This window comes from Bombina bombina, chromosome 6 (assembly GCF_027579735.1).
Source record: "Bombina bombina isolate aBomBom1 chromosome 6, aBomBom1.pri, whole genome shotgun sequence".
Classification (NCBI taxonomy): Eukaryota; Metazoa; Chordata; class Amphibia; order Anura; family Bombinatoridae; genus Bombina; species Bombina bombina.
Genome location: NC_069504.1, coordinates 762,956,566 through 762,966,623, shown reverse-complemented (window position 1 = coordinate 762,966,623; position 10,058 = coordinate 762,956,566). Strand labels below are relative to the sequence as shown.

The following is a 10,058-nucleotide window of genomic DNA, read 5'->3' as shown; positions in this document are numbered from 1 at the left end:
ACTTTTAACCATTCAAAAGTAATGCAGGATGATTGGTAAAAATTGGTGTATATATATATTAGCATAGTAAATATTATTTGTAACCCAATTTTTAAAAATATATTTGTGGAAATTATTACAATGTTAAAAAATGTAATTTGAACAGTGAAATCAATACGGTTTTAGTAGCATAATAATAATAATAATAATAATAATCACCATTACTTTAAACAGAAATGCATTAGGTTGGGTAATTGTTTTGCAAGAAAACAATTTGATCCTTCTGGTTCTTACACAGGATGAGTGGGTGGTCAGGCAGTTGCATGAAATGTGTCTTCCCTTATGTTACAACCGGACACAATACCCTTCTGATTTAGAACTAGAAGTCAACTGGAATTAAGTTAATAAACAGAAATAAAAGCTTAACAGTCTAAAATCTAGACTATACCATATTCCTAGTAAGGGGAGCCAGGTATTGTAGGGGTTTTCTAGTGTCACTCTGAATTTTTTCTAGCAGTGTGTGGGAGGCCTTGGTTGGGGACGGCTGTGTATTCTTGCTTGAAGGGGATTCTGAGATTCTTCTGTGCTTGTGCCATCCAAAGCTCACGTTGGTGGTCGACCTAAGTGTCATAGGGGAGACCAGAACGACTATCTGCCTAATGTGTCTAGCTAAGATATTTTTTGTTCTTCACCGTTGCACAGACAATAAATAAAGAATTAAAAAAAAAAAAAAAAAAAAAAAGTTGTTAAGATGTTTGAAAACTGTTCAGTCAAATGCATGATATACATTTTAAGAGTTAAATGTCCCATTAAATTTTAACCATTAAAAAGTATTGCAAGTTGATTGGTAAAAAATGGTGTATATATTAGCATAGTAAATATTATTTGGGAAAATTATTACAATGTTTAAAAATATAATTTGAACAGGGAAAACAATACGGTTTTAGTAGCAAAATAATAATAATCACCATAACTTTAAACAGAAATGCATTAGGTTGGGTAATTGTTTTGCAAGCAAACAAATTAATTTTTCTGTTACTTATACAGAATGATATAGTCATGCAGTTGCATGAAATGTGTTTTTCCTTATGTTATGATCTGATACAATAACTTTCTGATTCAAAATAAAATTTTCATGATTTAGATAGGGCATACATTTTTAAAAAACTTTCTAATTTACTTATATTATCAAATTTGCTTTGTTTTCTTGGTATTCTTTGTTGAAGCTAAATCTAGGTAGGCTTATATGCAAATGTATAAGCCCTTGAAGACCGCCTCTTATCTCAGGGCATTTTGACAGTTGTTTACAGCTAGACAGCGCTAGTTCATGCGTGTCATATTCATCTATTTACCTCTGTGAATACTTTGTATCTAAACCTCTGCAGGCAGCCCCCTTATAACAGTTAAAGAACAGACTTCCATTTTAGCCAATTAGTGCTGACTGCTAGGTAAATCCACAGGAGTGAGCACAAATAGATTAATTTGTACTCACTCCTGTGGATTTACCTAGGAGTCAACACTAATTGACTAAAATGGAAGTCTGTCAAAAGAACTGCTATAAGGGGGCTGCCTGCAGAGGTTTAGATACAAAGTATTTACAGAGGTAAAAAGTTTATTAACCCCTTCCCGACATTAGGATGTTCCATACCGTGCTGGGCTTTAGCGCCGTTAGTACGGCATGGAGCGACCTAGTTATTTGTCTGTCTATATCATTAAAAAGACAAATGAGTCCTGGCAGGAATATAACTGTGTTTGTTATGCAAAAAATAGTTAGAATATAATATATATAATATAATAATAGAATGGTTAATGAAGGGATTATATATCTTTTTAAACAATAAATTTCAGGAGTTGACTGTCCCTTTATTAGCAAGGTGTGGGAGGCATTGGTCGGGGAGGACTTTGCTTTCTTGCTTGGGGGGGGGGGTCCTGAGGTTTTCCCTTGCATGTGTTTGCGCCCTCCAGACCCCTTTAGGGTCTCCCTAAGTTTTATGGGGAAAAGCAGATGTGGAGTCCCTGCCTGTTGTATCTCAAGAGAAAAGAAAAAAAAATAGATAAATAAGAAAAAAAAAAGGTTTACTTATTCTGCATTGCACATGGGAGTAGTAGGGGAGACTTGATTTTGCAGTGGTTTTCCAGTATCATTTGGAATCCTTTCTAGCAGGGTTTAGGAGCACAAAGTATTCTTGTGTGAAAAGACACCTGAGGGTCTCTTTTGTGTGTGCTCATGCTTTCATGAGTTTGTGGTGGTTGCCAGTGGGGTCTCCCTAAGTATTATGGGAGAAATCAGCTGTTAATATGATCAAGTGCAGTACGTTTTCTGTATTGCATATAGCAGTAATTCTCAACTCAAGTTTTGGTAAATTCTAGTGTATGTAGTATAAATAAATATATTTTGGTGTAAATGGGGGAAGACAATATATACATTCACTGGTGGGCTGGTCTAGTCTTATCTGCTCCTTGTCCCACGCTTGTTTGTATTCAAACTACTTGTATCTATCTATCGTTAAAGCTAAATACATAAAAAAGAGAAGTTGCTGTTGTATAAGAACTAAAGGGGCACATTGTGCTCATACAATTGTTTGGACCATCGGGGTTTGCACTGTCTTTAGCTTGCACATAATGCTGCTGATTCCAGGAGAGCGTGATATCCAACAGAGGGCGCTCTTAAGTGTACTGTCCACTCAATATTCCAGATCAGTTCTTCATTATCTTGGTATCTTTATCTGAAATGCAAAAGAATATAAGTTTAGATGATGACCTGGGTTGTTCTTGCTGATTGGTGGATAAATTCATCCATCAATAAAGAAGTGCTGTCCAGAGTCCTGTAATTTCTTTTTCTAATAAAGATAGCAAGAGAACAAAGAAAAATAGATAATCGGAGTAAATTGAAAGTTGCTTAAACTTGCATGCTCTATCTGAATCACAAAAGAAAAAAATTGGGTTCAGTTTCCCTTTAACTACTAGGATTCTAGAACATTTGGTGTAAAAACAAACATTATAAAATAATTGGAGGAGAAAGAAAACAACTGCATTTGTAGCTAGATATTTCTTAGAAAACACAAAGAAACATGTTATTTTTGCAAACTTACTGCTGATGACACTAGCGTGTTTAACTCTAGGGGGTGCAGATAAAAAGAAAACAGGTAATGATACAACCAATCAAATCAATGGCACATCAAAACAGAATACAAAAGTGAACATTGGTAAAACATAAATCATAGGACATCATAAATAAAGTCTTATCTGAATCCAAAAATAGGACCATCCAAGGTGATAGGGACCCCCCAAAAAAGAGGGGGGAATTGTAAGATCTTGGATCCAGGCTGCTCCTCTATAGGTCCAAAAGTATCCAAAATTGAAAATCTGTGAACAGATCACAAATCAGAGGGCGCCTCCTAGCATAACACTGTGATGGCAAAGAGCTAAAAAATATATCTTGTGTTGCTAATATACTCATAAGAGTGGCAGCACCCTATTGTGATAAATGTGGCGTACTGGGATCAAGAGTACACCAACTCACGGTGATGGCTCCAGATTGGCTCAAAAAAGCCCAGGCTTCCAATATGTTCAAAATCGATTAATTCAAATTAAATATTAAAAACTCAGGGTGCAAACACTCACCCATATCCTGAGATGCCTGATGAAACAGCAAGCACAACTGAGAAACGTGTTGCAATCTGTATTTTAATTCTGTATATTCCCTTTGGGTGAGTGTTTGCACCCTGAGTTTTTAATATTTGATTTTAATAAATCATTTTTGAACATATTGGAAGCCTGAGCTTTTTAGAGCCTATCTGGAGCCATCACCGGGAGTTGGTTTACTCTTGATCCCAGGAGCGGTATCAGTGAGCTGGGACACTGAGAGATCCCAGTACGCCACACTTAGCACAATAGGGCGCTGCCACTCCTGTGAGTACATTAGCAGCACAAGATATCCTTTTAGCTGTTTGCCATCACAGTGTTATGCTAGGAGGTGCCCTCTGATTTGTAATCTTTTCCCAGATTTTATTTCTGTATGTATTCAAATTACTAGTATCTATCTATCATTAAAGCTAAATACATAAAAAAAAATCTTCTTTCTAAATAGTTTTTTACTACTTCTCTATAAACTAGAGAAGTAGGTGTTGTATAAGAATTAGAGGTGCACATTGTACTTATACAATTATTTGGACCTTCCTGATTTGCACTGTCTTTAGCCTGCACATAATGCTGCTGATTCCAGGAGAACGTGAAAATGTACCAGCATGATATCCAACAGAGGGCGCTCTTTAAATGCACTGTCCACTCAATATTCCAGATCAAACTTCATTATATGTTTTGCCAAATGCATTTTGGGTAAAATCACTGATAAATTCCAGTGATTACTAAAGAAGAGGCCTAAGGCGGCGGATAACAATTAGGTAAAGCACCCCCTCTGTACCCCTAGGTAACCTGCCTTAACTGAACACTGAAGCACCCATGCACTGAGTTTGTAAACAAGGAAGAGAGCAGAAACGTCTATAATCCTCACAATACAACAGCTGAAAATGCCCCCATGGGGGATACAGGTTTGCAAAATCACTGCAGCCAACATCTGAAGAACTTTGAGAGACTCATGCTAAAAATACTTGATAGAGCCCCATTGTAGTGTATGTGTATGTATGTATGAATTTATATATACAGTATATCTCTAAATGGGGGAAGAAAATATATTCATTCTGATTTGCTGAGTTACTATAAGCTGAGTTACTATTGTGCAAGATGCATAATACATACAACACCTGATGGAGCTCTGATGCAAATTCCTAGAATGGGGTCAATACAGCTATGTGTGCAGCTGCAACAAGTAACCAACAAGGGAGGCCTAAACAACTGAATAACGCAATCTTTCTGCCTATAGAATGTTACTCTACAATGGGACCCTCAACAAGTTTATGCAACTCATCTACTAACACTGCAAGCTCCACTTTCATACATCCCTGCACCAGTGAGCAGCGTTCATCTTTTACAAAATTATCAATCTTGGAACGCACCGAAGTATCAAATATGTCTCTGCAGACGGGACAGACACCGATAGCATGTCTATGTCTATTCATTTGGGACAGACACCGATACCATGTCTATATCTATTCATTTGGGACAGACACCGATACCATGTCTATGTCTATTCATTTGGGACAGACACCGATAGCATGTCTATGTCTATTCATTTGGGACAGACACCGATAGCATGTCTATGTCTATTCATTTGGGACAGACACCGATAGCATGTCTATGTCTGTTCATTTGGGACAGACACCGATAGCATGTCTATGTCTATTCATTTGGGACAGACACCGATAGCATGTCTATGTCTATTCATTTGGGACAGACACCGATAGCATGTCTATGTCTATTCATTTGGGACTGACACCGATAGCATGTCTATGTCTATTCATTTGGGACAGACACCGATAGCATGTCTATGTCTATTCATTTGGGAAAGACACTGATGCTGGATGTGACTTTATGGATGCTTGGGGGGGGGTCCAGACAGCCACGAGCATTGCGATGACACGCTACCCATCTAACAACACCGCTTTTGTGATGAACACATTTTGCAAATTGATGTCCCCAATAAATTGTATGGCGTCTCATGGTCCTGGAGCTTACCAAAAGTACCGCCAGCCGACACAACACTGAGACTTTCGGGTTCAATGAACTGGCTCGCTCAAATAAAATAAATACCTACTTTTTAATAAAAATTCTCTGTCTGAAACTATTTTAGGTTCATTTAACCTGTTTAGTCTGAAACGTAATCTGTGAGATGCCTGCCATAAAAATATTTATAAAAAAAATATTGGCAGAATTAGAGCAACATTTGGACCCATAGCTGTTCTTAATAAAAAACACCTTAATATTATCTCTAAAGTATTTATTGCTTTTAAGTAAATATTTAATATTTGGTCCTGCTTGTAGTTATAACTTGTTAGGGATTAAATTGGAGTAACTTTGTACTATTAGCCACATGATGAATGAGTTGTTATTTTTTGTTCTTCACTGTTGCACAGACAATAAATAAAGAATTATTAACCTTTTAATGCCGTTGTATTCCGTCACAACGGCACTGGGCTTTAAAGTCGTTATGACTGAATACAACATCATCGCAAATGGCTGTCCTGAAGCCTACTAGGCTTGCAGGATTTGATTGTGGTCTGGAGGGCGTTTCTAGCGTCATAGGGATGCCCCCCAGACCCAATCCCATAATTGAAATCTTGCGATCATTTGCACGATCGTGTGATTTCAATTTCTACTTTGTTCCGATGTAGACTTTATAACCCTGTCATGAAAGGGTTAAAACGACAAAAATTATTGTTAACCCTTTCATGACCGGGTTAAAAAGTCTACATCGGAACAGCGTCCAAAGTAGACAAATTGAAATCACGCGATCATGCAAAAGATCGCAAGATTTCAATTATGGGATCGGGTCTGGGGGGCGTCCCTAAGTTGCTAGGAACACCCTCCAGACCGCAATCAAATCCTGCAAGCCTTCAGGACAGTCGTTTATGATGACATTGTATTCCGTCATAACGGTGTTAAAGCCCAGTGCCGTTGTGACGGAATACAACGGCATTAAAAGTTAAGATGTTTGAAAAGTGCTCTGTCAAATGAATGATATACATTTTAAGAGTTAAATGTCCCATTAGCTTTTAACCATTCAAAAGTATTGCAGGTTGATTGGTAAAAATGGGTGTATATATATTAGCATAGTAAATATTATTTGTAACCCAATTTTTAAAAATATATTTGCGGAAATTATAACAATGTTAAGAAATCTAATTTGAACAGTAAAAACAATACGGTTTTGGTAGCATAATATTAATAATAATAATAATCACCATTACTTTAAACAGAAATGCATTAGGTTGGGTAATTGTTTTGCAAGGAAACAATTTGATCCTTCTGGTTCTTACACAGGATGAGTGGGTGGTCATGCAGTTACATGAAATGTGGTTTCCCTTATGTTACGACCGGACACAATACCCTTCTGATTTAGAACTAGAAGTCAACTGGAATTAAGTTAATAAACAGAATTAAAAGCTAAATAGTCTAAGATCTAGACTATACCATATTGTTAGTAGGGGAGACCTGGTATTGTAGGGGTTTTCTAGTAGGGTGTGGGAGGCCTTGGTTGGGGGAGGGCTGTGTATTCTTGCTTGAAGGGGACCCTGAGATTCTCCTGTGCTTGTGCCATCCAAAGCTCACGTTGATGGTCGACCTTTGGGGTCTACCTAAGTGTCATAGGGGAGACCCAGAACGACTATCTGCTCAGTGTGTCTAGCTAAGATATTTTTTGTTCTTCACTGTTGCACAGACAATAAATAAAGAATTATTAACCTTTTAATGCCGTTATGCCGTTGTATTCCGTCACAACGGCACTGGGCTTTAAAGCTGTTATGACGGAATACAACGTCATTGCAAACGGCTGTCCTGAAGCCTACTAGGCTTGCAGGATTTGATCGCGGTCTGAAGGGCGTTCCTAGCGTCTTAGGGTCACCCCCCAGACCCAATCCCATAATTGAAATCTTGCAATCTTTTGCACGATGTAGACTTTTTAACCCGGTCATGAAAGGGTTAAAACAACAAAAAATATTGTTAAGATGTTTGAAAAGTGCTCTGTCAAATGCATGATATACATTTTAAGAGTAAATGTCCCATTAACTTTTAACCATTCAAAAGTATTGCAGGTTGATTGGTAAAAATGGGTGTATATATATTAGCATACTAAATATTATTTGTAACACAATTTTTCAGTATATTTTTAGTATATTTTTTATATTTTTAAAGTATATTTGTGGAAATTATAACAATGTTAAAAATATAATTTGAACAGGGAAAACAATACGGTTTTGGTAGCATAATAATAATAATAATAATAATAATAATAATAATAATAATAATAATAATAATCATCACCATTACTTTAAACAGAAATGCATTAGTTTGGGTAATTATCTTGCAAGAAAACAATTTGATTCTTTTTGTTCTTGCATAGGATGAGTGGTTGTGCAGTTGCATGAAATGTGTCTTCCCTTATGTTGTGATCTGACGCAATACCTTTCTGATTTAGAACTAGAAGTCAACTGGAATTAAGTTAAAGGAACACTAAACCCAAATTTTTGGTGGATCAGAAAGAGCATGAAATTTTAAGCAACTTTCTAATTTACTCCTTTTATCAAATTTTCTTCATTCGCTAGGTATATTTATTTGAAATGCAAAAATGTAAGTTTAGATGCTGGCCCATTTTTGGTTAACAACCTGGGTTGTTCTTGCTGATTGGTGGATACATTCATCCACCAATAAAAAAAGTCCAGAGTTCTGAACCAAACAAAAGCTTAGATGCATGATTTTTCAAATAAAGATAACAATAGAACAAAGGAAAATTGATAATAGGAATATATTAGAAAGTTGCATGAACTACAAAAGAAAAAAAATTGGGTTCAGTGTCCCTTTAAGGTAAAAAAACATGCAGATATTATCTCCCAAAGCTCAATCAATAAGAAGAATTGAAGATGTAAATATATATATATATATAATTTAAAAAAAATGTAAATTATGTCTCCCTTCTTTTGAGAATATAATAATATAGCAGTTATCACTTCTAAATAAATATTTGTAATTTGGCGCATGTTAGGAATAACATGTTTTCTTGCAAAGCAATTACCCAATCTAATGTCATTCTTTTTAAAGTAATGGTGATTATTATTATCATTATTATTATTTTGCTACCAAAACCTTATTGTTTCCACTGTTCATATTATTTTTTGTTATATTGTTATAATTTCCCAAAATACATTTTAACAAATTGTCTTGTTACAAATAAAATTTACGATGCTAATATAAACACCTATTTTTACAAATCCACCTGCAAGTTGTTATTTTTTGTTCTTCACTGTTGAACATACAATAAAGACAGAATTATTAAAACAACAACAAAAAAATATTGTTAAGATTTTTGAAAAGTGCTCTCTCAAATGCATGATATACATTTTAAGAGTTTAATGTCCCTTTAAATTTTAACCATTTAAAAATATTGCATGTGGATTTGTAAAAATTGGTGTATATATTAGCATAGTAAATATAATTTGTACAGAAAGAAGTGCACTCACAGGAACGAACAAGTGCTCAATACCATTGTTAGCCTGTTCTATGGCAAATTACCACCTGGGTGCAGCTTTTTAGCCCAGTAATGCCTTTCACAGAGTAGAACTTTCCTGTAGTATATCAGTTTGATCCCACCTATGACGGTCAGTCGAGCGCCGAAATACCAGGCAATTCCTCTCTGAACAAGGAACACAGCAACCCCAGACAATTGTTTCGGCCTTTATTGGGCCTCGTCAGTGAAGTGTAGCCATATTCCTCTAAGCACACTGAGCAAGGAGTCCACGTCTGGTTGCCCCTTTTTCCCATAGAGAAATAGGCGGGATCAGACTGATTTACTACAGGAAAGTTCTACTCTGTGAAAAGCATTACTGGGCTAAAAAGCTCCACCTGGGTGGTAAATCGCCATAGAACAGGCTTACAATGGTATTGAGCCAGTTGTTCGTTCCTGTGAGTGCACCTCTCTCTGTAAATTTTATTTGTAACACAACAATTTGTTAAAATGTATTTGGGGAAATTATAACAATGTAAGAAAATATCATTTGAACGATGGAAACAATAAGGTTTGGTAGCAAAATAATAATAATGATAATCACCATTACTTTAAACAGAAATGCATTAGGTTGGTTAATTGTTTTGCAAGAAAACAATTTGATCCTTCTGGTTCTTACACAGGATGAGTGGGTGGTCATGCAGTTGCATGAAATGTGTCTTCCCTTATGTTACGACCTGACACAATACCCTTCTGATTTAGAACTAGAAGTCAACTGGTTTTCAGTTAGCAAACAGAAATAAAGGCTTAGTAGTCTAAAGGAGTAGAAGTGAAGATCTGGTGTTGTGGTTTTCCAAGGTCACCCAAAATCCTTTTAAGCAGATTGTGTGAGTCCTTGGTTGGGGAGGGCTGGGTATGAAGGGGATCCTGAGGTTCTCCCATGCTTGTGCTCTCCAAAGCCCTT

General features: G+C 36.2%; 3 non-coding genes across 3 annotated transcripts; all 3 read left to right on the top strand.

Annotated features, from left to right (window-relative positions):
• Positions 1–256: 256 nt before the first annotated feature.
• Positions 257–353, top strand: LOC128665406 (small nucleolar RNA U13). Its single transcript, XR_008403158.1, has one exon. It is a non-coding gene; the product is annotated as a small nucleolar RNA U13 (small nucleolar RNA).
• A 6,544-nt stretch (positions 354–6,897) lies between these two features.
• Positions 6,898–6,994, top strand: LOC128665407 (small nucleolar RNA U13). Its single transcript, XR_008403159.1, has one exon. It is a non-coding gene; the product is annotated as a small nucleolar RNA U13 (small nucleolar RNA).
• Positions 6,995–9,756: 2,762 nt separating this feature from the next.
• On the top strand, positions 9,757–9,853 carry LOC128665386 (small nucleolar RNA U13). Its single transcript, XR_008403140.1, has one exon. It is a non-coding gene; the product is annotated as a small nucleolar RNA U13 (small nucleolar RNA).
• Positions 9,854–10,058: the final 205 nt, after the last annotated feature.